This window comes from Lygodium microphyllum, chromosome 23, assembly GCF_053477565.2.
Source record: "Lygodium microphyllum isolate KBCC chromosome 23, Lygodium_microphyllum_v1.1.10, whole genome shotgun sequence".
NCBI lineage: Eukaryota > Viridiplantae > Streptophyta > Polypodiopsida > Schizaeales > Lygodiaceae > Lygodium > Lygodium microphyllum.
Genome location: NC_141157.1, coordinates 131088767 through 131109582, shown reverse-complemented (window position 1 = coordinate 131109582; position 20816 = coordinate 131088767). Strand labels below are relative to the sequence as shown.

Genomic DNA, 20816 nt, shown 5'->3' with positions numbered 1-20816 from the left:
TGGCTTGCTCGTACCTAGCGAGCCACATCTCCATGGATGCATGGTGAAACATAAAAAAAAGATTCACTTTCTCCTCCATTGTAGCATCCATCCTTTTTTCTACCCCATTTTCAACCACCACATCTCCGATCAGTCTATCATCGTCATTCAATGACCATAGCATACTGTCGTCTGAATCCACCATTGGTAGCCACTATGAAATATGCACTAACGCTTTATACACCAACCAACCTTCAACCATTCTACCTTCTGGCCGAGCTCATTGTCGCACAAAGTCTTTCAGGGTTTTTATGAAGCTCTCCAAGAAGAACATCCATCGTGTATGGACAAGTCCCGCAATCTCCACTTCATCTACAAGATGCACCAGGAGGTGGATTTGTATCATGAGCATACTGGTTGGGTAGGTACTTCTCAAAGAGACAAACCGTCTCCACTACTCTTTGCCTTGCGAATTCAATAAAGGATGTATTGATCTCCTTTTGTGAGTTCCATTGCACTAAATTTGATAACCTGTAAATCACCTCGCGTATTTATGGAGTGAGGCATCTTGCAATGCCACAAATGAAGAAGCATTATGAACACCGAGTAGAGTCCAAGTAGCAAAATATGTAGGCCACTTACAATCCATTCATAGTACAAACCTAACATATATTATGCCAATCATGAAATTTTAGCCCTGATAGTTGGTTGTCTTTAGAAAAAGTGGATATCTGAGAGAACACATCATACCGTCAGACCTGATAATTTGCTTCACAATGCACTCTTCTCTAGTGGACAAAACCCAAGGAGCATGAGGTAGTTGCAAGCAACCATCAGTACTCGACTATGGCCAAAGCGCCTCCATCTTGCCTATATCCTCAAATCCATTTGTGCCCCTACAATGTCTCTCTTTCCTATGATATGGTTCCATAATGAGCTGCCTACATTCTTGAAAATATGCATGGGATCTAACAAGTGGTTGATCTATTAGTGAGTCCAATATGAAAACTCGTAGAAATCAAGAACCATCGCATTTCGTTTGGATGCGACTCCGTGTAGACTATTTTCAACTCGTACCAGCGTTGGGCATTTATTCGTGCTGGAGGTCGTCCAAGAAAACCTTTCCTCAGTTCATGACCCTTCAGCAAGAGAGAGGTGTGTCCTTGATATACCATCTTCTTCATGGTTCGTGACCTTTAGAAGTCTACTAATTGTGGCCCACACAATGGACATGCATGATAACCCGAGGTAACTAGACCTATACTAGCACCTATATTTAGTGAACACAAGCTTGAACGAGCTATGATAGATATGACCAACGAGAACAGAAGCCTACTTATCTGAGCACTCCTCAAATCTTAGAAAGTCATGCATGGTCCATATGAGAATGCTTACTCATATCTTCCACAGTGACCCCCTCCTCCCACAAAATCTTAAGCTCATCGACTAATGGATGGAAATAGACATCCATATTCTTGACTTTGTAGCAACTAGGAACGAGGTAGCTAAGAATTATGTGTCCTTTCTTTGTAGAAAGCCATGGTAGGATGTTGTAGCTAACAAGAACTACAAGACACACACTGTAAGTAGTTGAGGGAAGACCGAATGGGTTCATGCCATCCATAGTAAGACCGAGCCAAAGATTCCTTGGCTCTCGTACAAAGCCTAGAAAGGCAGAGTCAATGTGTGCTCCATGCACGTGAATCCATTGATATTCATTGGACACCATCTGTGGATCTATTCTGCGCATGCCACGTTGTCAAGATTGCCATGCCCAATGTATGAAACATGGGACGTATACCGGGGAATAAGTGAAAAGTGTCTAAGAACATTTTGAGGGATGGTTTGCCCTTGCAAGTCGTATCGATACCTGTGAGCACACCACACTTTGGACATGTCTTTATAGTCTCATACTCTCCTCGAAATAGCACACAATTTTTGACACATGCATGGATACTATTGTAGTCAATGCCAAGCTTTCGTAAAACATGACGCGCATCATCACAAGACTCAAGCATGGTATTTCCAAGTGGCAATATATGATACTTTAGCAATCTGAAAAAAAATCATAAAATACCTTGAAAAAGCACAATTGTTTTTTATAATGGTGCCGAAAAGAAATCAACAAAGTGTACGTAGAAGGTACTTGAATAACTTGGTCACACTTGCATCGCTCCACCCATATTTTGCTTGCACACTTAGGAGTGCAAGCAGCGTCTTTAGGCGAGATACTCAGCACCCATCATATAATGGTATGGATACTTGCTCTCTTAGTGGATCAAATGTCTCGGCATCTATGGGTATCAATGCATCAATCGTTACCTTTATCTCAAGCTCCAAGATTGTAGAAAAGTCTGAAAGGATACCTGTGTCCTTTGGTATTGATGGTACAGACTAGGTTGCGCTTTCCAAGTGGTGGATTGGCATTCTTTATCTTTCATTTTTATTCTCTTGCTCTCTCTCATGCTCTCTTCATTTTCCTTTCTTCTTCTCCCTCTCTCATTTCCTCTCTTTCACCCTCAATGCACCTCATTCTCAACAAAAACAAAAAAAAGAAAAGAAGAAAGAACAATAACAAACCAAGAGGGAACAATGTACTCACTGCAAAGGCTAGAGGATGGATTCTTTGTCTCCTCTTTGTTGCGACGGCCCCTCTTCTTCCTTCATACACTTCCTTCTCTTCTTCGCGAACGGCGGTGGCAATGGCAACGGCGGTGATAAGTTCTCCTTCTCTCTCTTTCTGTCTTCCTCTCCCTCTCCCTCCCAAACGCATGATCTCTTTTGCTCTCTCTTTTACTCTTTGCGGCAAAATGTTGAGCTCAAGTGTTGCCTGCTTTTTTTTTCTCTGATGAGTACCATCCCTATTTGCAATGCAAATAGCGATGCCGCTAATATGTGTCGCAACTACCCGTCGCTATGTCCCTATATCCTTGTAGTGTGTGCTCACTTGAAATGATTGAAGTAACAAGCGGTTCGTGGGTCTTGGCAGATGAGCATGAGCTCCCATTACATAGTGTAATGAATACATAGATGGTTAGGTGCAAGTGTCTTTACCCCCAACAACCCTCCACTTAAAGGTGAATGTGTTCCTAGGTAGGAGAGAATAAGAAAAAAGTGACAAAGTAAAAATGTATATAAAGTATAACAACATCGTATAACAACATCATTTAACCAAAAGAAAAAGAAAATTAATTTGATGTTATTACTTGGAAACACTATTAATATATAATATGGTGTTCTCAACTTAAAGGTGAATGTTGCATTGTTTATTTTGGTTAAATGAGATAAGACACTTATGTGATAGTACGAGAGTCGCTATTACATTTTTGGAGGCCGTGTCCTTTGCAATCCACCAAGAAGAAGTATACCCCGTCATTGTGAACTGCAAGCTCACCATTTCTCGTCTCCTAAGATTTTCCTTTGCCAATTTCATGATTGCCTTAGGAATGGCCCCTTATAACTCTTTTAGATTAATCTTGGATTAATCCTAAACTTAAAACTATGGCTTCCATAGATTTGGCGATGATGACTTGTGAAGAGAAAAAGAGTAATTGAATATCTCCATCATGCTTTCACAGAATCGGGAGTGAAGTGAAGCCATTCAAAGAGGAGAAATTCTTCTCCAAACCTACCATTTTAGTTTAGGTGGGTACATTGAAGCTCTAGTTTGAGGTTAGAAGAAAAATCTTGTAATTTTCATCCAAAATAAATATTTTTTATTTTTAAAACATATTTAACATCTTCTAAAAAAAATTAAATTTTCAAAATGCTTTCAATAGTATAGAATTCACAAGAAAAATATTATATCTCATAATTGTTCAACTAAATATTTAATAAAAATTTATCTATACCATTTTAAAGCTATTTTAAATTATTTATAATATTTTTAATTTTTAAAATATACATACATAAATATTAACAATCATTCAAAGTTGAAAATCAAGTTCAAAGATATTTTATAAAAATTACAAACCAAAGAAATATTTATGTTGCATCGTTTATTTTGGTTAAACCAGATAAGACACTTACGTGATAGTACGAGAGTCGCTATTACGTTTTTGGAGGCTGTCCTTTGCAGTCTGTCGAGGAGAAGTCTACCCAGTCATTATGAACTACAAGCTCACCATTTCTCATCTCTTGAGATTTTCCTTTGCCAATTGCATGATTGCCTTAGGAATGGCCCCTTATAACTCTTTTAGATTAATCTTGGATTAATATTTAAAACTATGGCTTCCATAGATTTGAGGATGACGACTTGTAAAGGAAAAAAGAGTAATTGAATATCTCCATCATACTTTCACAGAATCAGGAGCAAAGTGAAGCAATTAGAAGAGGATAAATTTTTCTCCAAACCTACCACTTCAGTTTAGGTGGGACATTGAAGCTCCAATTTGAGGTTAGAAGAAAAATCATGGGGATGATCATCTAGGAGGCATGAATTTCAATTCTCTCCTCTTGCTCTTCTCTAATTGGGATTATCATCAATCTTCTTGGCTTTGATTTGAATTTTTTAAACCCCTATTGCTCTCCCTTCACAAAGTCGTCATCAGGATGAAGGCGCCCTCCATAAAGAGCTCTCTCATCATCTCGTTATTTATAATGGGATGGCACAATGGCCATATTCAGGAGGTCTTACATGCTTCCCACATGGGGGGGGTGAGAGTACTGTAGATTATCTGCTCGGACCGATCGATGGGATGCATACTATCGAGTCCTTCGGCCTTGGGAGACTTCCACTCGGTGCCGATCACACCTTTCTCAGTTTCTCACTCCTCACCTCATTACCATCACCACCTGCAGATATCATACCCCACATGCATACTACCATACACTTCACTCATGAGCTCTCACATGTTTACTCACAGCATCTGGAGGAGCACATCACGTCACTTGATCCATACGCACCCCTTGATACACTGACCACTAATATCACACGCATTCTGCATGATTCTGCTACACTCAGTTTTCCACATCACACATACACGCACCCCCCTCGGACCGGTACCATGCCACAGAACAGGTGGTATGATGATGTGTGCAGAGATCTACGTCGACAGCTACGCGATTTGGAGGCCAGAGGAGAGATCACACACAGACAGGCGCAAAGACGTATGCACTGCTTGACCCGCCATAAAAAGCGAGAATGGGAGGAGGAGGGATATTGGGATATATACTACCTTCTTATGAGCAGAGATTGTGCAGAGGCATGGAGGCAGATCAGAGAACCACGCTCACCCACACCGATACATGACCCTGCAGTATGGCATGGATACGCACAGAGTTTATATCATGTACCCGCACAGCCGCTGATACCCACACCATGTACACCGAGACCGGGTATTTCATCCTTTTTCACCACTAGTATGGTGAAACATGCTATCTCACGGTTACAGCATGGCCGCGCTCGAGACTAGTTTGATCTTCAGGCAGAGCATATTATATATGGCAAAGACACATTGGCTCCACTCATTGCTCACCTCTTCAACTGTGCATTGTCTGAGGGGTTCCCTGACTCGTGGACAGAGCACACCATTGTACCTATCCACAAGTCAAGGGATCCTATGGATCCTAACACATACAGGACCATCATGATTGGGCCAGTTTTGGCCAAACTTTATGGCACGGTGATGGAGGAGGAGCTTAGCACGCTGGCACAGAGAGAGTGCATGCGCACACCCGGACAGGCAGGGTTCAGACGGGCATTTTCTACCATAGACCACATCTTCACTCTCCATTGTCTGATCAACCAGACACGAGTGAAGAAACAGAGATTGTATTGTTGCTTTGTGGATTTCCGCAAAGCCTTTGACATGGTTCCGAGAGAGAGGCTTTTCAGACGCCTACTTGATCTAGGGGTGGATGATGACATAATGTGGGATTTTTATGTACTATATGAGCGGGTTACTGGCAGAGTCAGATGTCCGGGAGGTATATCAGATCCCCTTGTGAGCACCATTGGTGTGAAACAAGGATGCCCACTCTCACCGACTCTATTTGGGCTATACATTGATGAGATAGTAGAGTTTATTCAACAGCGAGCCTGTGTAGGTATAGATCTCAGTGGAGCCACAGTTCATATCTTACTATATGCAGATGACATTGTATTGGTCTCAGATTCAGCTCAGGGATTACAGCAGCATTTATTAGCATTGGATGATTTTTGCATACAGAGAAGCATGACAGTGAACCTTGGTAAAACCAAGGTTCTTATATTCCATACATCAGCTCAGATACACAGACAGAGTATTTTCATGGCAGCAAGAGGGAGTATTGAGGTTACTGGATCATATGTATATTTGGGAGTCACCTTTACAGCAGCTTTAGGGACTTTCTCGATGACACAGGCAACTCGTGACCGCCTCACTAGAGGATACTCAGCATTGGCTCTTATGGAGCGACAGTGTCATCAGGCACATTTCTAGGAGCCCCGCACCAAGGGGTGGCTCTTTGATACTCTAGTCACTCCAGCATTGATGTATGGAGCAGCTATATGGGGGCCAGGCCTTGCCGATTATGTATGGACATTGATGGAGAGACCTCAGGTGATCATGATATCTAGATTGATTCACAGCAAGGCCTCAGTCCCACATGACATTGTGCGAGCAGAGCTTGCCACACCGCCCATGCTAGTCGAGGCATTATTTCAGACAGTCTGCTTCCTACACAGATTTCAGGATATGGACAGAGATCGCATTGCATACAGAGCATATATGGCATCTCAGGAGATGGCTCGAGCAGGGGATACCACATCATGGTATGCACAGACTAGAGCTTGGTTTGATAGACATGGGCTGGACTCCCACCTCTTCTATATGATACTCAGGCTCCCACTTACACCCTCTCTCTCTTTGAGAGGAACAGAGTCATCAGACAGGAGATATGGCATATTTATATACAGAGGACATGGGTCAGCCCTGCACAGCCACTGCCATCAAAGATGGCACATTATTATACACAGTTCTTGAGCATATCAGAGCAAGGATTCATAGAGATTCCGAGATATATGCAGATCTATATGCCACATCGATTGAGAATTCTTATTGGACAGCTCAGGGTATCATCACATCAGCTTATGATTGAGAGTGGCAGAGCCGGTGGCATCCCACGGGAGGAGAGGATATGTCCCCTTTGCAGATCAGAGGTGGAGAGTGAGGAGCATTTTGTTCTCAGATGCCCGACATACTCAGAGTTGAGATCTAGCTACACATTGAGCAGCTCACTTCAGGGATGTATGACTAATATGGATCAGAGATCATTTGGCCGTTTTCTGGGAGAGGCATGGCACATCAGAGAGCAGAGCACACAGCGGGTCCCAGTCATAGAGAGGCCCACCCAGATGACTATTACACAGTTCTTTCAGACAGACAGAGTGAGAGCTACAGTACCAGCCTCCAGCCAGACCTCCGAGCTCACACTACAGCAGGCTAAGGACCAGTGTACCCAACGCCGCACGAGGATTCGTGGGTTTCGGACCCCACAGCCACACCGACAAGAGATCTGGAGGATTCTTGATCTACATCGACAGCAGACTGAGATCCGACAACACTCGACACATTGGATCTCAGATCTCCAATTTGCTCTTTCTCCACCGCCGATGTACCAGATCCTGCATCCAGGAGGGATCACCTGCTATTAGCGACTTCGACGACTGCTACTACATCCCAGGATAGTATATCTCCCTGCATTTGTTACATATACACATCGCACCACTTTATCACAGCCGACATTTGTTCCCCTATCACAGCCGACATTTGTTCCCCTTTTGTAGCCATTATCTGGAGTACCAGAGCTACATACGCACATACACATACACGACACTTATCTCACTCACAGCACCGTATTTTTAGTTTCCAGTTTTTAGCTTTTCATTCAGCACTTTTATTTTGGAAAGCTGGATCTCATCAGTTGTATCACAGTTTGTCTCATAGGCCAGTTTTGGTCTTTAGAAGACGTTAATATAACTCTCTCTCTCTCTCTCTCTCTCTCTCTCTCTCTCTCTCTCTCTCTCTCTCTCTCTCTCTCTCTCTCTCTCTCTCTCTCTCTCTCTCTCTCTCTCTCTCTCTCTCTCTCTCTCTCTCTCTCTCTCTCTCTCTCTCTCTCTCTCTCTCTCTCTATGTTTCGTGGTTGGTGTTGATGGTGTGTGAGGGATGACTGATGCAGGTGCAGAAGGATGGTGCCCACAATTTGGATGATATGATGTGATAGGATATGTATTGAATTAGAGATTGTGAGGTAAGATTGGCGTTATGAAGGATGCAATAATAAAGATGATGGGTGAGAAAGGAGAAACAGCTATCAATGAAGCAGCAGACGTTGCCAGTGGTGGTATTATCAGCTCAAGTAGGGGGTTTGGTAGAGGCCAATGTAGGCACCATGCCCTTTGCAATGCCACGAGCACCCATCCTTCTGGAAATCTCACATTGCTGATCATTTTTTTCATGCATACATAGTGCTCTCCCTCTCCTTCCACATTCGTCATCATTAGTAGGCATCCCCTAAAATCCAACTCTCCTTTCTTCTCCTTCACGAATGTTTTAACCGCCTCTTTCTCCCCCTTCCCATTTTTTTATTTTTTTCCTTAAATTCATTTCCTTTCCCCCCTCTAAACCTTAGAATGGACATTAAAACAATCAAATGGAAATGTATAAATTAGTCCTCTTCCACAACTGAGCCTAAATCACCATCATCTTCACATGGTGGAACATAAAAGATGTTGTACGTTGAACTACCCTTGCTGATGTTCCTTATAGTCTGCAATGTAGCCATAGTATTTGTGTGAATATTTTTAATCTCATCCTCATTGAATAGAGAGTTGTCCTGGAATATATCAACCTATGTATCCCTTTCAAAAGAGCCATCAATTCAATCCCCCAAGGGACTTGGAAATATTGACAACCCTGACAAGTCTTGACAACATTTCCATACTGTAAAATGTCTCCGTAGGTAGGATCATGATGATTTAATAATTTCATTGGAAAGTAGCATAACTTATGAAATTTCCCACCCCTTAAATTAATACTAAAATATCCTAGCTCCAAATCTTAAAATTGCACTTCTAACATCCTCATCTCAACTTGTCAAGACCTTGCCAAATCTAAAAACCCCCTAACAACCTCTAATTTGTATCAAGATCTTATCTTCTCTAGGAAATAATAATTCCCTATGGGAAAAATTTAGATGGTCATGGTTGGGATTCACTAAGAAAATCTATTAGATTTTGTATAAAAATCCATCTTTCTCTCGTAGAAGAATTTCCTTGCACTAACATCTCCTTGCTAGACTACAAAGACACATCCTCCAAAAATAGTAACAATGAACACTACATCTACATTAAATTAATGTAAAAAGTTGGTAAAAATGTGCCAATTGTGTGGATTTTTTTATTTTATTTTTTGCAATATTAGGCATTGTTTCTAGGTGTTGTCATTCTTCTCCACTTAATTGCGAAGTGTCTGCACGAGCCTAGCTACCACAAACATCACAAACAAAACTATCACGAGCATTGCTACGCATTCTCAAAAGAAAACAATATACTCTCCCTCACTTAATTGCAAAGTGTCCTCGCTAGCACAACTACAAGATCTGCAAAACCACACATTGAAAACTAGCAGATACTGAAAAGATAGGAAAATATTTACTGGTGTCATATTATAAATCCAACAAGATAAGTATTTCAATTAAGTTATATAAAAACTTATGCATACTAACATTCCCCTTTTCCACTCTCCCCACTTAAGTGCATAACAGAGCTTCATCCGATGCATAGAATATACCAACTAGGAAGCTTTCTAGAGTCGCTAAACAACAATAATCCGTCTAGGCAAGAAAATGCCACACTACTATCCCACTAGGAATATTGCTAGCCTCACTAATAAGGTCCATGCCTACAAAGAACCCAAACAAATAAAGCTAACATTACGACACCAAATAGGACTCCTATGGTTTAGCTGCTAACCCTCCATGTTCTACTAGAACAACCAGTCAATGGTCTCTAACTTCCAACTGTCGGGAGTGTTTGTTTGTTGGTTTTTTTTTATAAATAGTAGTGGCTTTTTTTCAATGACAAAAGAGTATATAAATTTATTCTCCTTCCCAAAAGGTCCACCCCAAAGAGATGCAAGGCATTGGATGTAGGGCACCCGTCAAGGAAATCCCTACAACCTACCAAGACCTCAGAGGCGATGGTTATCTTCTTTTGGTGTTTTCTTTTTTAAAACCTTGCAGTCTCAGGTCTTTTTTTTCTTTTCTTCCTTATTTTTCTTGTTGTTTGAATAATAAATATATAAAATCTTACAAAATTTTATTATTTGAATTAGAATTTAAGTGTTTCTTTTTTTTTTTAATAATGAAGGATCAACTAGAAGGCTAAGAATACATCACATAATTGAACGGTCAAACATTTCAACCCAACAACTTCACTCAAGGAATCTAATCTAGCGCATAATACTAGTCATGTTGCCTAGGAAAATGAAAGGACAAAGAGACCCACCAGCTTAGCATCTCCCTTCCACGCTACTCCTAGTCAAAATTTCGTGGAGAGAACATTGTTATTCAGCTACCCCATATATCGCTAGAAAAGCGACAAAAAAGACAAGGGAAAACTCTATGGGATTCCTAATCAAACACCCATACAGTGAAATTCACTATGTTATGCACACACATCACCCCTTTTGGAATCACTCCCTAGTACTAAGTCCCATCCCATGTGGGTGGACTCTTATATATACTAAATTGTTTATGTATCTTTTGGGTTTTTTAAAAAAATTATTTATCGTTCCTCTATAATTACTTAGGCTTTTAAAATCACTAATTTAGTTCAATAAATTTCTATTTTTGTATTTTTTTCCTTTCAAATGAATATGGATAAATAGTTTGGGGGTGAAACATCATGGTATGTACGTGGATATTGCACCTCTGAGAATTATCAATATAAGTATGCAACAACGTTTAAATCAAAACAATAATCAAATCTACAAATAAATCATTCACTAACCAATACACTATTAAAGGGTTAGATAAATAAATAATGAAACTTTTCCCTACACAAAAGATTTGTCATATACTCATGTCACAATCTCAGTTAACTAGTCTATCTCAATGCTTCCACCGCCTAGTTGTTTATAGCAGTACATTTCTCCACTTGATAACTATTCCCGTCTATCTAGCTAAACTTAAGTATCTTTTACTCCCATCACTGAAAGGAATACCCTAACCGTGCGTGCAACTAACTACCTAACCATGTGAAGACTAACTAAACTAAAGTGTGCTAAATCCTGAAGTAAAAAGTCATCTACTTGGGAAGTTTTTTTTCAAGGATTATTATCATTTTTAATATGGAAGAAAATAAAAACCCAAAAGGCTAAGAAAATAAAATATCTAAACTAAAATTTTTGAACTCCCTAAGATCTTCTACCACAAACAGTAACCCTAATCCAAAATCATCAACACTATCTAAGGCAAACCTATAAACTAAACTATCAGATAAAGGATGCTCAGGAATAGCCTCTAGTGTAGGCACATCAAAGGTCATAGATCCACTATCAGGCGCATCACTAAGAACCTCCATCATATCATGGAGTGGAGCTGAAGCTGCATCATGATAGTAGGGCATAGGTACCACTGGTAAACATCCTAAAGAGTAGTCCTCGGTCGTATCCACATACCAACAAATATAATCCCAACAGGGACAACTAACATTTACTTGATCATCAGGATATGATGGAGTAAAACAGTAAACAATAGCTTGATATCGAGAAAATTCATGTTTCTCTCTACCCACCCTATACTGAGCAACACCACGCTTAGGTGAGAATACACTATCATAATCGTGGCGTTGATACGTGTAACCTATAGCATCATGCATGACTCTGGTACTATAACGTCAAAAGTATGTGTGACACTGCCAACACAGGAGCTGCGCATGCACATAAAGATGATGTTGACAGGGTCTACAACCAAAGGGTGGATGGTATTGCAAACAAAAAATGATCACAAAAGAAGAACCACAACAAGCATCTTCCCTCAGTGCATATAAAAACCTGTCATGTGTCTAAAATTGTGGAATACTATAAGACCCGACATGAATAGGATCAGAACTATCAACATCAAGACGAGGGTAAACCGCATCTATCCACAGAAAAGCCATACATACATCCCATTAAAAACCCCCAAAAGAAAAGAACCCAAATGTAGATTAGTTAAGGTCATTCTAACCACTTACCTAACTATACCTAACTAAACTAAGTCACAAAATGTTTGAGGCGGAGGCCATTAACTCTAAATATCTCATTTTCAGCATTAATATCCTGCACATCTAGAGACCCAGTATCATAAACTTTAATAACCTTAAAAGGTCCTAACCAACTAATTTTGAGGTTCCCAAGAAATTTTTAGTATCGACTATTATATAATAAAACTAAATCATCCTCTTTAAATTCTTATACTTTAATGTTTTGACAATGCCATGCTTTACGACGTTTCTACATTGCTTCTAAGCTCTGTAAAGCTAAAAGTCGTTCCTAATCTAACTTCACCAATTGTAAAATCCTTTGCTTCAAAAATTTAGCCTCACCTAATCGTAACAAGAGGCCTATTCGTAGAGTAGGAAACTCTTGCTCAATTGGAAAAATAGCATTGGTTCCATAAACTAAATTGAAGGGTGTATTTTGCACTATCACTTTATAAGTGGTTCTATAGGCCCATAATGCCTCATATAAATGTTCATCCCAATCTCGCCGGTGAGAAGCAACCATTTTAGTTAAAATCCCCCAAATAATGTGATTGGCTACTTCAACCTGGCCGTTAGCTCTAGGGTAATAAGGCATTGATTTATGATGCTTAATTTTGTATATTTCCATTAGCTTGCTAATAAGACCATTCAAGAAATGGGAACCTCGGTCACTTACTAATTCTAGTGGGCAACCAAAACGTGTAACGATATTCTCATACATAAACTTGGCCACATCAATGGCTTTATCCATCTTAAGCACTTTTGCTTCCATCCACTTTGTAATATAGTCAGTACAGACCAAGATATAAAGATTAGATCGATATCTAATAGGTGGATCAATTGGGCCTACAAAGTCAACTCCCCACTTCTCAAAAGGCGCTAATGCCAATATAGGTATCAAAGGCGTAGCAAATCTCTTAGAAGGACGACCAGTCCTTTGACATACAACACATTTTTGACAATAATAATAAGCATCTTTAAATAGGATAAGCCACCAGTAAACCAGCTAATAGAACTTTCCTTGTAGTTAATTCACAGACAAAATGGCCACCACACGGCTTATCATGAAATGCCTTAAGAACCACTTAGACTTCATCTTTCCTTACACATCATCGATAGATACCCTCACATGGAAAGAATTTATAAAGGTAACCTCCTAATAATCCATAGGAGTGTGCTTACATTAAAATTTATTGCTTTCGTCATTTATCAACACCAGGTGGATATCGAGTTGTGCTAAAAAAAGTTGCAATATCAACATACCATGGAACTTACGTCTCCACAGTAAAAAGTGATGCATTCGGCAAATCATCTTCTACACCTTCCTCCTTGTTTGATGTTAATAATCATGAAAGATAATCTGCTAAAACATGAGCTCTACTAAGACAAGTAACTATTTGCAAATCAAACTCCTAAAATAATAACATCCAACAAATTATACTTCCTGAAAGTTCTACTTTATTAAGCAAATACTTTAACGCCTCATGATCCACATAAATGGTAAATTTGTTCCCTAATAAGTAATGACAATTTTTTTCCACCACAAATACCATTGATAGGCATTCTTTCTCAGTGGTGGCGTAGTTCCTTTCTACATCACTTAAATTTCGACTCGCATAATAAATTGGATGATCCACCTTATTATCATCTGCTTGGCATAAAACAACTCCTACAACATACATAGATGCATTGGCATGAATATGAAATTATTTTGTCTGGGGGTGCCAATATTGGTCCTTCAATTAACTTTTGCTTAAGAAATTCAAATGCTTTCTGGCAGACATCATCCCAATTGAAAGGAGTATCCTTTCGTAGAAAATTTATCAAAGGTGATGCCACCTTAGCAAAATTTGAAATAAATCATCGATAATAATTTAGATGTCCTAAAAAACCATGCAATTGCTTAAGATTTGTTGGAGGTGGAAGTGGAGAAATCTTTGCAATTTTATCTGGACCCATAGCAATACCTTGTTTAGAAACGATATGCCCCAACAAAATTCCTTTTGGCACTCCAAAAACACATTTACCATGGTTCAAGTAGATACCTACGTCATCCACTACCTTCAAAAACTTGGGCCAATTGATCAGGCATTTCTTTTGCTGCCCCAAAGACACAAAAATCATCTAGAAAAACTTCCATCCATTGTCGTAGAAAATCTTGATAGACTGTAATCATAACTCTTTGAAATGTTACGGGTGCATTACATAAGCCAAAAGGCATCACTTTATAGGCAAATGTATCCCATTCAGTAGTAAAAGTAGTTTTGGATTGATCTTTCAGATGAATTAGTACTTGATTGTAGCCACTAAACCCATCAATGAAAGAATATAGCTCATGGCATGCAACTTTATCAAGTACCTAATCTGTAAATGGTGAATGAAAATGATCTTTATGTGTTTTGCTATTCAGATTTCTATAATCAACACAAATGTGAATCTTCTTATTGTTCTTCTTGGGTACTACCACAATAGGGGAAACCCATTCACTATATGCAACAAGATAAATAAATCCCACATCAAGAAGCTTAGTAATCTCAACTTTGACCAATTCTTCATACACAGGATTTATTCATTGTTGGCGTTGACATACGGGTTTTGTGCCTGGTTCTAGATCAATATAATGCTGACAAAGTTCAACTTTAATACCTTTAAGGTTAGTATAAGACAAGAAAATTCCCCAACATGTGCTCGCAATACTTTCTCAAATCTTCTCCGATCTTGGGATTCCAAGTGAGCTCCTAGATTTAAATATTTCCCTTCTACTATTTCTATTTTAACTACCACTTCGAGCTCTTCAAGAAACAAAGAGACTATTTTTTGAGGCTTGATTGTAGGTACATCCTCAGATATCCCCATTGATACATTTTCAAGCAAACTATTCCTGGTACTCGATTTTGGTTCTTCTTCCCCCACATTCACACAATGTATCAAGGGTAAAGCCCTATAAGGAATAATAGTGAGATTATATTGAGTAGCACCATCAACCTCTATTCTATAGACATTTTCTATCTCACAAAAGGATTTTGCAATATATCTTTTCCATTTTTTATCCAAGTAGCCATTAGTGATGTTTAAATCCTTATTAGACTTCATTATAAATGAGGATTGGATAGAATCAATTATGCTAGGTTTTCGCTCTAAATCACATGGATATTGAGCATGTAACTTATGACGATATTGGCATAAGATTTTATTATTCTTTTCTAAATATTCTTGATCATCTAAACTCCAAGACCATTGATTACCCCTAAGCTTAAGAACTAATGAATGCAGATCCTCATTTTCCTCACCTTGAATTCAACAACCCTAGATAATGTATGACTTGTTTAAGTTCTACAAAATCCCTAGGTGTCGCAAGTTCAAACAATCTAAGTTGTGGTTCCTTTCCATCCCCATAGATATTAAAATCGATCACCCTTTCTTTTGGATGAGGCAACACAACCTCTTGCATATTTTGCATATTGATCTTAGCGGGTTTAAATTGGACTCGTTGATAACCAACTAGTGGTCCCTTAGAAGAATGATACATCTTCTGTGTTTCCATTGAAGCGCTTAAAGGGATGATACAACCAGGGAACACTAGTAGGGTTTTTCAATCGAGTTTTTGGTTCAAAAGTACACTTAGATTTATCTTTTTTCCAAAATCTATTAGTCTTTTCATATTCATCCCAATAGTTCTTATCTATAGGTATCTATTTGTAACTCCCCACTACTTAATTTCGACTTCTGTTCTTCTAAATACAACTCTAAGAGTGAAATTTCATCTAGATATCGCCTTTCTCTAAATTGAAATTCTAACTTTTCTTTTTTTAACTTGGTAATTTTCTTCATTACTTCATTTACAAGAGTCATTGCTGCCTCACATTCTACTTCCAATGCCTTGTTTAATTATCTAATGATCCTAACATAATTACCATGATGTTCACTAGATGTTTGTGCAAACCTATATAAGGCGGAAGCTAAGTCATCCTCATCATCATGTGATATTGGTCTTTGTAATCATTTGCACCTATTTCTACTCCTCCTTTCTCTTTCCTTTCTTTCTAGCTGGTGACAATAAGTTCTTTTAACTATATCTGGCAATTGTTCAAATCCAAAGGGTAGAGCATTTTCCTCATAAGGGAAAGCAACAAAGACCCTATTCTCAAGCATGCCATTATTATTCTCAGTTACATCAAATTCGTCCTTATTTTCCAAAGAGGTTGTTGAGATGTTATTTGCATTAAATGTCACTAACTCAGGCATCTCTTCCTCTTCTAATTCATCCATATAAATCACTTCTACCCTACTACACGTAAAAAACACATCTTCTTGATTATTTTCTTCCTGATCCATGGATAATTGGAAATATGTTTCAAGTGAATCAGCAAAGCATTCCGATTTCCCTATAGAGAGCATTAAGTAGTCTAGGGTTGCATCTTCAAATGTAGACAACTAGTGAGTAATATCACTATCTGAATCATTGTTTAATGAAAATGTTACATCATATTTACCAATACCCATAAGTTCTACCTTGTGAGGCTGATGTACTGTATTTACCTCTACTTTTTCTACTCTTGCTGGGTGATGTGTTTTAAATAACCAAACATAAGGCCCTTCGTGATCAGTCCTCTCCATTTTCAAATCATAAAACTCAATGTTGGATTTCTCATCCATTTCACTAACCATCTCATCTCATGACTCTTTCAAAAATCCTTTTGAAATAACTTGTATTTTAACCCAATCATTTCTAGCACCAATTACAATTGAACCTTTGTACCAATCTTGAATGCATCTACTTGGTATAGCCAAGGTCGTCCCAGCAACACAAAATATGATGAGGTATTTGTATGTGAACAAACTATCAAATAGTTTACATGAAATTCTAATCCAGCTACCATCGATTTTAGATTTCTGAGTAACCCCAAAGGAGTCACTTTCCTCTAATTAGCCACACGTTAAATGATATGGGTAGGATCTAGATTCTTCAACCCTAATTCTTGCATCATTTGTTCTGTCATCAAATTGACTGTTGAGCCACCATCTAACTACACTTCATTCAGCAAGTGGCCATTAATAGTAGTATATATAACTAGAGCTCCTGGATCCACAAACAAATCCAATATTTTTATGTCCTTAATTGTTTTCCTTTTGGAAGAGTTTACGTTTACTTTAGAAGCATTAATCTCAATTATCTTCCTTCAACACCAAACTAATTTATGATAAAGCTGCTTTCGACATGTAGGTGCTATTTCCCCAACAATTGTCGAAGGTTAATGGTCAAAGATACTTGTTCTAATGTAGCCCAAAGATCATAGGTCTTGTTTATTGCTTCTGCGTGCTCTTTACTTCCTTCCTTGGGAGGAATCAGTCTTTTAGGAAAATGAACTACTTCCACTTGAATCTTAGGATTTGCTAAGGGCACAGGTAATAATGGATGGTCAGAGGAATGTTGTGGAGAATATAATTCATGTATCTCTACATTAGGATCTATATCCTTAGATTTATCCTTCGCTACTCCCTTTAATTGTAGACTTTCTTCCTCTAGACCTTGCTCCTCTCATTGCCACTTTTGCACTCTAGTAGCCACACCAATCATGGGGTTAGTCTTAAAGTTCACCCTACGGGGTATGAAGTTAGACCTAACCCCACTCACTTGCCTTGTTGTTTCTACTTCAACCAAATTTGCAAATGAGGTTGAGGGTTCATTAGAAACTTGCTCACCCATGTCATTAGTTTTGTTATCTTCTCACTTAGGGCAATTCTCTTCATGATGCCATTCACCACTACATCTCCTACAAAGAGGAGTAAAGTCTTGATTTTTACGCTCATTTGAACAATATGCAGCTATATGACCTTCTTGTTGGCATCAATAACAAATTACCGGTCCCCTAGGCCTTTATTGTCCATTTTGCCCCATTGGATTACGAAAATTACCATTATTTCTCCTAAAAGGAGAATTTCTTCCTCGGTTTCCATCACTATTGTAATTATTTCGAGGTACTGGGGGTCTACCTTGGATTGGTGTTATAGAATCCGAGATACATGCTTGACTTTATTATATACTTAAAAAATATATGGCGAATATTATGTTGGCACAGAGGGAGAATAGATGAGAGAAGAGAAAGATGTAGAGAGAGAGGTAGAGAGATTGGCAACACACTAGGGACTAGAAGATGGGCTAGTCCCCCCCCTTGTGGAGTTATATCATTGACAAGGAGCAAGCTCCTTCGTTACACATAAGCCAGTTCTTACTTGTAGATCTTGGAAACAAGATCATAGTTCCTTGCACAGTATACAACCAACTAACACTTACACAACTTAGAAGTTAGTACCTTTTGATCCTTCTTGAGTCTCCTTCTCTCCTACACAATATATGTAGGGCTCTCCTCTTGGCGCTTGATTTCAACATAGCTTCTGCAACACTTGCACCTTCTCTTCTCCTCTTGGAACTTGATTTCAGTAGAGCTTCTGCAACACTTTCACTTTCTCTTATCCTCTTGGAATTTGATTTCAACAGAGCTTCCGCAGCACTTGATTTCAGTAGGGCTTCCGTAGCACTTGATTTCAGTAGGGCTTCCACAGCACTTGCACCTTCTCTTCTCCTCTTGGATACATGCAAAGTGATGCTTCCTTCACCTCCCCCTTACACCCAAGGAGAGCCTCCTCTTTTAAAGGGTTTCAAGAGCTTCTCTTCTTGGAGAGGGAGTTGAGTTGATCTTCATGCAAGATGTTGTTGTTCCACTCTACATCACTAATTTTGAGATATCTCTTTGTGCGTTGTTTGGATGAAAAGTCCAACATGAAAGTTGTAGATCTCATTGTTTCTGATAACCCACGCAGCCTATTTTTAGAGATCATTTTTCTATTGTGAGATATTTTAAAAATGATTTTTTTTAAAAGTAGCTTTTTAAACTGTACTCTTAACTTGTGGTCCATGCAACCACCTTGAGTCATAGATAAGGAGAGTTCATTAGATTGCCTTGGGCCTCAACCTTAAGATTGAATTCCACATAAAAGCTTGTGTCATTTTAGACCTTAGAAAGAGAAAATAACTTCTCTCCTCACTTCCAGAGGATCACATCTCTCGTCTTTCTTAGTGAGAGAGTTCCCTCTCTCATCTTTCTTAATGAAAGAAAAGACCTTAAACCTTGACTTGTAGGGGAGAGGATGACCCCAAATGAATGCGATGCTCATTACACACAAATAAACATTCCCAGGCATCCCTGGATGCACACATGAATACATATACACAATGCTAATGCACTTCCTCTTCTTAGAAGTCAATCCATCTTCATTTATGTGTAACTCCTTGGTTCTTGTGTACACTCTTACACTTGGCAGACACTTCTTTCCCCCTTTATAACTTGTACTGCCTGTACCAGATATCCCCGTCATAGTGCTCTGATCACCCCATTAAGTGATGCACTAGGAATAATGGTCTCTACATGGTCTCATGGCCATGCTAGATCATCATCAACACTTAAAGAAAAGTGAGTCATTAATTTATTGACATAAATTTATTAAATAGAGAATGCATAATAAGCAATCAATTTAGTGATAGTTGGCAATCCTCTCAGCCTAAAACGTTGATTAGGTGGTCCAATCTCATAATTCGTATTATTACTATCCATGTAATTATAATTTTTTTACATTGAACGAGCTTGTTGTTGCTCTTGACCTATCTTATGCCAACAATTTGTATCTAGATGATGTGTCTTAAGGCAAAAAGTGCAGAACTGTGGATGGTCAGGAATTAGTCTTGAAGGCATCTGACACTCTATAGCCACATGGCCATACCCATGACACTTACCACACGAGATATTGGATCTAGGTGGGTTTGGAGTTGAGCTGCTCTAGGATTGTTGTGCACTAGAAGACTGTGTTGTTATCGAATAAATTTCTTTCAAGGGTGCTTGCACTGCACCCATAATTTCCTCCTTCAACTTTCCTAGGGATTTTGCAATAATATCGACTACTTTCACTTCATCAAGAGGGGATTGAGATTGAGTCATAGAAGGCATTCTTCTCTACATCATATAGGTTGGAGTTTAAGTATACAGATTTAAAGGAACGGTCACATAAGACACGTTCTTAGATATCCCACTTTAAGTGCTTGGATATTTCATCTAAGGTCCTTTAAATAATTCCCTCCATCATTTTTGGCTAAGTTGCACTTCTTCCCACCATCTAGCATGTGTTTTAGCATCTGCTAGTGTAGCTGGCCATTGTAGGCTAACATGCTGATGAACTTCAAGATCAATAAATTTACTCTTTTGTGCGGGCTCTTTAGGAGCTAGATTCATCTTTCGAATAATTGTCTCCATACGTTCAATGTAATGTTCAAGACTTTTAGTTGTTTCTTGGGACAAATAATCCAATTGAAGGGCTAGTCTATCTTGGAAACCTTGCCGTCGAAATTTTTCTAGGAACGCTCTTGATAAGGTAGCATAAATCACTTTATGTTGGGGATCTAGATTCCCGTACCACCTTGCTACTTTATATTTTAATGTTGTAGGGAATATATGAATCTTTTGATCATCATCTACTATCTCATTGGCGACACAGGTCACCTCAAATATTTGCAAATATGCATCAAGATCCTCGTCCCACAGTCCTCCAAATTGCG

At 38.9% G+C, this 20816-nt stretch overlaps 1 pseudogene; it reads left to right on the top strand.

The window, feature by feature from the left end:
• Positions 1-1204: 1204 nt before the first annotated feature.
• LOC148016749 (uncharacterized) lies at positions 1205-13567 on the top strand (annotated as a pseudogene).
• Positions 13568-20816: the final 7249 nt, after the last annotated feature.